Consider the following 8,421-nt stretch of genomic DNA (forward strand, 5'->3'; position numbering starts at 1 on the left):
TGCTCGACCTCGCACCAGCAGAGCATTGCAACTTACAATCCCTCGTCACAGCGCTGGTGAGAAGTTTCAAGCAGCGGCTGTTTGTGGATGAAAGCAAGGAGCAGCTGGCCAGCTGCTATCAGCAGGAAGGAGAAGCCTGGGCACCCTGGCAGCAGAAGTGCGGCTCTGCGCTCAACGTGGTTAGTCAAGTCAAGTTCAGCGCAGCAGAGACTAACTCTGTTCCTCTAAAATAAATATACACACAGCAACGAATTTGTTCACGATCCTTTATTACAGAAATTACGGCGACTGAACAAAGATGGAGAGCCCACTGCCAGGTGTCCCCCAGCCACGACCACCACGGTCACCAACCACTGCTATCGCTGTGATGAGCCTGGTCACATAGCCTGTGACTGCCCAGCGCCCGCACCCATCACTCGTTCCCGCCCACCACCAGGAAATGACAGGGGTGCGGCCCAGTGAGGGTAACCCCATTCCACAACCCAACTAACTTCCAAGGCTGATGCACCATGGTGGGCCACCTTGGCCACATCAGGGGCCTCTAAGTGCACTGTGAACTCGATGGCCAGATTTTCCAAGCCTTTGTGGACACTGGGTCCAACATCACCCTCGTCCGTCCAGGAATCCTGCAGGGCACCAGGGGGGTATGCTCTTCATCCTAGGTGATGCTTGCTCCCTTTTTGTCTCTGGTTTCTTTTGAGAACAGAGCAGCTCTCTTTACAGCCACAAGTCACTGTCTGATGACATCACAACCAGGAATTGGATGGTGATGGAATGCAAGGTGTGGTGTCCATAATTACTAATAAATGCCTTCTGCTGCCAATGGTTGTCACATGTTCCAGTCAACCAGTTTTCATGTCTTTGTTTTTTTTTCTTTTGTGGATTGCTGTTGGACTCGTTTTATAGGTATAGGAGTTTTTCATAGTTCCTCAGACAACAAGCTTTATTTTCAAAAACCAAAGTCAGTTCAATCATAGTGGACCCAGAGAAACAGAACGGAAAACACTGTCCATAACCTTGAATGACTGGAATCCCTTTGTGGTTTCCTTGAGCTGTTAAGTGGCCTCAGTCCACTTCGGGTTGGTTTTCTAAGTGCTGAACCAGAGTGAGATACACGGTATTAGTGTTATTAGTAGTGCTTTTAATGTTGTGGCTGATCGGGGTATACCCAAACTGGATATATTTAATTTATCGTTGGTCACAATTATACAAATGATGCCATCAGAAGTAACTATTATTAATTTTTTTTAATGTTTTGTAGCGACCCAGGGGTGTAGGCCCAGGCCTTTTGGTTATGTTTCTCCATTGTATTTTATTATGTGTTTTCAATCGCTGGGGATATTCTGTTGGTGTTGTGCAGTTTGGGTTGGGGGGTGACCCAAACTGCACTGACCGTTGTTGTTTGCGAGGACAGGACCGTAATGACTGACTGATATAGCCGGTTATGGCCTCAGGGGTTCTATGTGTTAACATGGTCTGTGAAAATAAATGGAATCGCCCTTGATGGTCGGGAGGTGTATGGGATGCATAGGGTGACTTATGAAAGAACGTTCTGTCTTGACTGAATTAATATGTTTCACGGCGTAAGCACGCCACATTGGTGTCTGAAGTGGGATATGGAACAAATTAATCAAGAGCTCTGCGAAATAGCAGAGGAGATGGACCAGCTTACAGCTTGCCCCACCCAACCATGGTGCAATTGCATTGCGACTGAGTAAGAGGGAGTTTCTGTCGCAAGATGAAAGCCATCCTGAGATCGGTTGCAACCCGTTCGCTTGGGGGGAAATGCGACCTGCGACAGCTACGCCTGGGTTTCCGACAACCATGGCTTCCATGGAAGCCCTATCTTGCCCATGTATGACTTGAAACCGGAACAGCCAATGTGGAGACAAAGAGGCCACCGTCCTCCTGGCATTGGAGGGAAAGGTGCTGCAGGTTCTGCTAGACCTCCCACCAGCAGAACAATGCAACTTCCAAGCCTTGTCACAGCTCTGGAGAGATGTTTCAGGCAGCGCCTGTTTGCGGACAAAAACAAGGAGCAGCTGGCCAACTGCTATCGGCAGTAAAGAGAGAGCCTGGACACCCTGGCAGCAGATGTGCGGCTCCACGCTCAAGGTGGTTACCCACAGTTCAGCGCAGCAGACCAGGAGACCATGCCCTGCACATCTACCTGCGGGCACTGTCACCAGAGCGCCTACACCAGCGTGTGCTCCTTACTGCGGCCTGGTAGCAAGACGAGGCATTGCAGGAGGCGGAGAGGGCCAGCGAGCCACCCCACTTAGGGTACCCTCGTTGCGACCACACGTCAGAGTTACAGACTGTGAGGACGACCACCACGGGTCACCAACCATTGCTATCGCTGTAATGAGCCTGGTCACATAGCCCGTTACTGCCCAGTGCCGGCACCCAACCCTCGTTCCCGCCCACCACCAGGATAAAACAGGGGAGCGGCCCAGTGAGGGTAACCCCACTCCACAACCCACAAAGCTCCAAGGCTGATGCACCCTGGTGCGCCGCCTTGGCCACACCAGGGTCCTCTATGTGCACTGTGAACTGGATGGCCAGATTTGCCAAACCCTTGTGGACACTTGGTCCAACATCATCGTCCGTCCAGGAATCCTAGAGGGCCCCAGGGTCGCATCCATTGAGCTTGGACCCCTCCTGCTGTCCACATGAGGACGGTGGCAGGGGGAAAAGGACAGTATGAAGGGCACAAAACCAGTGTGGATTGGCGTTGGAGACCAGGAGACGGTGCATGAATTCTTGTTAGCCCACATCCAGTACCAATAGATCATCGATCTGGACCTGCTGACCTATTGGGCGACCAGGTCGGCCTGTCCCGGGCCATGCTAAGCAGCGGCTCAGAGACCGTAGCGCTTCACCCAGGCCCGAGGAGAAGGCGGAGGTGAAACCACTGGCGGACAGCTGCCCAAACTGCTGCCCAAACCGTGCCAGCCACTAGAGGGTCCTCTACCCTCCCTGCCAGCCACCAAGGGGACCACACATCACCGCCAGCCACCAATCGGCCCTCTACATCGTATGTGTTTTCAATCGTTGAGGATATTCTGTTGGTGTTGGGCTGTGTTGTTCATGTGGAGGGGGTGACCCAAACTGCTTTGACTATTGTTGTTGATTAGGACAGCACCGTGACGTTTGCCAGACGTAGCCGGTTGTGGCCTCAGGGGTTCTATGTGTTATTGTGGTCTGTGAAAATAAATGGAAGCTGACCCTGCTCGTCGTGCGGTGTATAGGACACAGCCGGTGGCTGATAAAAGAACGCTCTGTCTTGACCGATTTGTTTCAGGGCACAAGTGCGTCACAGTATAAAGAAAAATGTATTGATAATAAACACAGCGCATGGCATTTTCAAAGATCACCACACAACATCAAGTAGATGACAGTGCACAATTAAAAAACATGATATATTTCAAATCCATACAGTATTTAAAATATGAAATATTGACACTTAAATGAAACGATTTTAAGATTAAAAAAAAGAATATATATATTTTTAAATGCTTTAAATCTTTCTTTGAAAAATACTCTGGAGACTGATGATAAATGACGAATATTTTTTCCTTTTTAAAAATCTTTATTTATAAAAAAGCTTTCTTTGCTTTTTATTTTTTATTTAATCTTCATGTTAGGTTGTGGTTATTACATTTTATTGTTGTAAAAATGCTGATTTTTCTGTTCATATAATTTTGATCATTAAAAAAACAGAGTAATTTGCCCATCAACAAGCTTCCTGGCTTCTGATTGGCCAACTCAGCAGCATTTATTATACATTTTTTATCTATAAACAGCGCACATCAAGGTACAAGCCGATGGATGATGATTACCGCGTCCTTGTGAAGACGTTATAATGCTAACAGAGCTATCAGGGAGCTATGTGTGTTTTATTTCACAACTTTTCACAATAAGTATATTTCCCAACATTGAAAGTAGAATTGTTTTATATGAGCACATCGTCACAGAGACCTAGAGCTGCTGTCGTAATTGTTTATTGATGAAGACCCAGTTTAAATACAAAGAACAAACATGTATGTGATAGGTAGAAGTAATACAATAGAGAACAAACACGTCCCACTGACTAACTTCATCAATTATACCATCATTACACCAAAATTAGGTAAACCCGCTGAAATAGGCGGTTGACACCCTTCCCTTGTTTTTTTTCCCTGGTGCATCACATTCTACATCAGAAACAGGTGAGAAAGGGGCATGTCATGGTTCCAGTGTGATTGGGGAAAAAACAGTAGAGGAGAGAGCAATTTAAACAAACCATGACATAAAAACTGTAAGCAAGCGAAAAACCGTCTCGTCCCCCAGTGAGACTCAGTTCGCTTCGTTCCTACAAAAGAGCCATTCAAAAACGCGGCTCTTTCGTGCCGGTTGATTGGCCGGCTGATGTGGCTTTAGCCACCACCACATGGACCACGGCCACTGCTCCTTGCTGAACTGAGCAAATATCGACACAGAGCTTTTCCTTTCCTCCTTTGTCTGTTTGTGAAGAACAGTTACACAATCAAATCCAGACAGAATGGGCCTATAGGCTATCATACACAATACAAATGAAATGTGTATCCTGTATGACAGCCTATAGAGCTAACTTATCCTGTCTTGATTTGACTGAGGAGTGTGTTCCGTCCGGCCACTCGACCATGAAGACCCGATTTGTGGAGTTGTGCACAGATGGTTGTCCTTCTGGAAGCTTCTCCCATCTCCACAAAATAACTCTGCCTCTCTGTCAGAGTGACCATCGGGTTCTCGGTCAGCTCCCCGGACCAAGACCCCTCGTCCCCGATTGCTCAGTTTGGCCGGGTGGCCACATCTAGGAGTGTCGGTGGTTCCCAACTTCTTCCATTATAGAATGATGGAGGCCACTGTGTTCTTGGGGACCTTCAATGCTGCAGACTTGTTTTTTTATATCCTTCCCCAGATCTGTGCCAGGACACGAACCTGTTGTACAGGTCGACTGACAAGTCTTTCAGCTTCAAGGGCTTGGTTTCTTCTCTGACACGCACTGTCAACTGTGGGACATTACACTGTATATGCAGGCGTGCACCTTCCAAATCATGTCCAATCAATAAGTGACCACAGGACGACTCCAATCAAGGTGTAGAAACATTTCAAGGATACTCAATAGAAACAGGATGCTGCTGAGCTCATAGTAAAGGCTCTGAATACTTATGTAAATGTCATGTTTCATTTGTAAACCTTTCTAGAAAACTGTTGTTGCTTTTTGATTGTCAAGAATTAAGTTAATATTGAGGTAAAAATGACTTTCATGCATTTTAGAATAGGGCTGTAACAATCAAACATGTGGAAAAAGTGAACTTTCCGTTTGCACTGTATACTCTTGTATCATCGTGAATGAGACCAAAGAAGCCAAAATAAAACTGTTATTTTTACTTTATTGATCTTATGTTCAGGAATAAATGCATGCCTTCATTACTTAGAACAAAGTTACAGTCAGCTTGAAGACTTAAGGATAATAATATACACACAGTAATCATGCCTGCATGTACAAATAATTCAAAGTTAAATTCTAAAATAAATGATCACAGCATTTAATCGTAATGATTTTGTTTACAATGTTAAAGAAAAGATGGAATTCATCTTAACAACCCCAATAAAATGCATTTGCTGCAACAGCCAAGATGGTGGAAAATAGACTCATTGTATTGATTGTAGAAGAAGAAGTAGTTGGAGTGGCAGTGGTGGCGGTCGATGCGGTGGTCGTCGAGGTGGTGGATGCGGTGGTGGTTGCGGTGGTGGATGCAGTGGTGGATGCGGTAGTCGATGCGGTGGTCGTCGAGGTGGTGGATGCGGTGGTGGTTGCGGTGGTGGATGCAGTGGTGGATGCGGTAGTCGATGCGGTGGTCGATGCCGTTGCCGATGTGGTGACCATCACAGTGGCCGTCGCGGTGGTTATCGTGGTGGCCGTCACGGTGGTTGTTGTGCTGGTCGCCGCGGTGGTCGTTTCACTCACCAATATGACAGACGTTTGGGTGCTTGTTGAAGTGATTATTATGGGGTCCGTTGTGGTGATCGCTACACTGACCGTTGTGGTCACCGCACCAAAGAATGAACTAATAGATGTTGAGACGGAAGTTACAGTGGTCGGTACGACGGATGTTGAGGTGAATGTATCGGTTGTTGTTATAGTTTCAGTGGACGTGACTGTGGTTGTCTGGCAGTTAACTGATGCTGTTTGGTCAAAAGAGATTAATTAGTTTTGTCTCATCAAATCTTCTTACATTTATTTGTGATTTAAGATGATTAAAACAATGAAAAAGTGGTTATTTAATTTACCAAAAGACATCAGTAGAAAAATGATAGAAATCATTTGGATCATTGTGAATGGCTTCATTACTTCCTGAAAAAACAATTTAACACCATCGTTAATTTCATGAAAACTGAAATATTCCTAACCAAATCTTTTATTGTATTATTATGATGATTTTATTATATTATAATGATAAACAAACATTTAGCTTCACTCACAGATGTCTCGAGGTGTTATCCTCTGTGGTGAATGAGGATATGCTTTTGGGTCGGTCAAAGTTGTCTCTCCAGCTGTTGGGTGATGCTTGCTCCCTTTTTGTCTCTGGTTTCTCTTGAGAACAGAGCACCTCTCTTTTATATCCACAATTCACTGTCTGATGACATCACAACGAGGAAAGGGACGTTGATGGAATGCAAGGTGTGGTGTCCATAATTACTAATAAATGCCTTCCACTGCCTATGGTTGTCACATGTTCCAGTCAACCAGTTTTCATGTTTTTCTTTTTTTCTTGAGTGGTTTGTTGTTGGACTTGTTTAATAGGTCGGGGAGTTTTTCATTGTTCCTCAGACAAACAAGCTCTGTTTTCAAGAACCAAAGTCAGTTCAGTCAAAGTGGACCGAGAGAAACGGAACAGAACAGCGTCCAGAACCTTGAAATACTGGGATCCCTTCGTGGTTCCCTTTTGCTGTTAAGTGCCCCAGTCCACATCCCATCCACAGTTTGGGTTGGTTTTCTGAGTGCTGCTCTAACCGGATTACATTCCAATGGGATACGAGAAACTGTTGCGTCCTCTGCCTGACAGAGACATGGCTGAACCCGCTGATGCCAGATGAAGCCATTCGTCCTGCTGAGTCCTTACCCGTGTTCCGTGCAGGTACGGGTTGGAAGAGTCCGGTAAATCCAACAACATCAAGACTCTCTCTGCTCCTGCTTGCCGAAGCTGGAACACCTGACAATCTCATGCCGTCCATTCTACCTTCCCCGGGAATTCAGAAAGATCATCATCACAGCCGTTTATATTCCACTGCAAGCATACACCGACACAGCACTATCGGACCGAAGCAACTGTGGTGGTGGCAGGGGACTTCAATAGGGCAAGCTCTGAATGCTCACACGGCCGCTTTTAACGACGGTCCTGTATTCGGAAATATGAACACAAAGCGGCGTCGTGCAATCTGCAGAGGTTGGTGAAGAACAGCCAATGACCTCAACTCTTTTTTTGCGTGTTTTGAGTTTGGCAACAGCAGCCCAAGCTCACCAGCTAATTGGAATTACACTGCTGGGGATAAGAGCGCACTCTCAGTGTTCGAGCATGATGTGAGGGGGGCTCTGATTCGTGTGAACACTCTGCTGTGTGCCTGGATCCTGGACTTCCTCTCAGCCTGGCCCCATGTGTTTAGTATTGGGAGGCACATGTCCAGCTCTCTTATCCTGAACACAGGATCCCCGCAGGGGTGCGTCCTCAGCCCCCTGTACACTCCCTGTACACACATGTGTACAGGCTGTGTGGCCAGGTCCAGCTCCAACACCATCATCAAGACGACACCGCCGTGGTGGGCCTGATCACCGACGACGATGAGAAGGCCTACCGAAAGGAGGTGGCTGACCTGTCACTCTGGTGCCAGGACAACAGCCTCCTCCTGAACGTCAGCAAACATAGGAGCGAACTGTGGACTTTAGGCGAGGATTACAACCAAGGACTCACGCACTGTTGGTGATTAATGCTGCTTCTGTCGACAGGATGAGCAGCTCCAAGTACCTGGGAGTCCACATCACGGAGGACTTAACTTGGACTACACACACAGACACTCTGGTGAGAAAGTTTTAGCAGTGTCTTTACCAACTCAGCCAGCTGAAGAAATTACGGTCTCGGTGAGGATCCTTTGGGTTGCTCGACTACCGGTATTGCACGACCTCCCTTGCACTGGGGTCACTCAGAACTCTTCATTCAGGCTGGTGATGGGGAGCTTTGTATGTTGTTCTTCCCGTGCAGGGCGATGTTGCTCAGGCTTCGAGGAAAACCCAACGAATTCCTTAGGAACCTGCTGATCCTTCTATCAAAGACCTCAACAGTGGAGACCGGGACTTCATGGACCAAGAGGGGCCAGAGGATCCGTGGAAGGATAGTG

At 46.9% G+C, this 8,421-nt stretch overlaps 1 long non-coding RNA gene across 1 annotated transcript; it reads right to left on the reverse strand.

Moving 5' to 3' along the window:
- Window positions 1–5,409: 5,409 nt before the first annotated feature.
- LOC307231701 lies at window positions 5,410–6,610 on the reverse strand. Its single transcript, XR_013844210.1, has 3 exons — window positions 6,511–6,610; window positions 6,319–6,382; window positions 5,410–6,213 (listed from the first exon to the last, which is right to left on the reverse strand). It is a non-coding gene; the product is annotated as an uncharacterized lncRNA (long non-coding RNA).
- Window positions 6,611–8,421: the final 1,811 nt, after the last annotated feature.

The sequence above is a fragment of the Zeus faber genome, assembly GCF_960531495.2.
Source record: "Zeus faber genome assembly, chromosome: 1".
Classification (NCBI taxonomy): domain Eukaryota; kingdom Metazoa; phylum Chordata; class Actinopteri; order Zeiformes; family Zeidae; genus Zeus; species Zeus faber.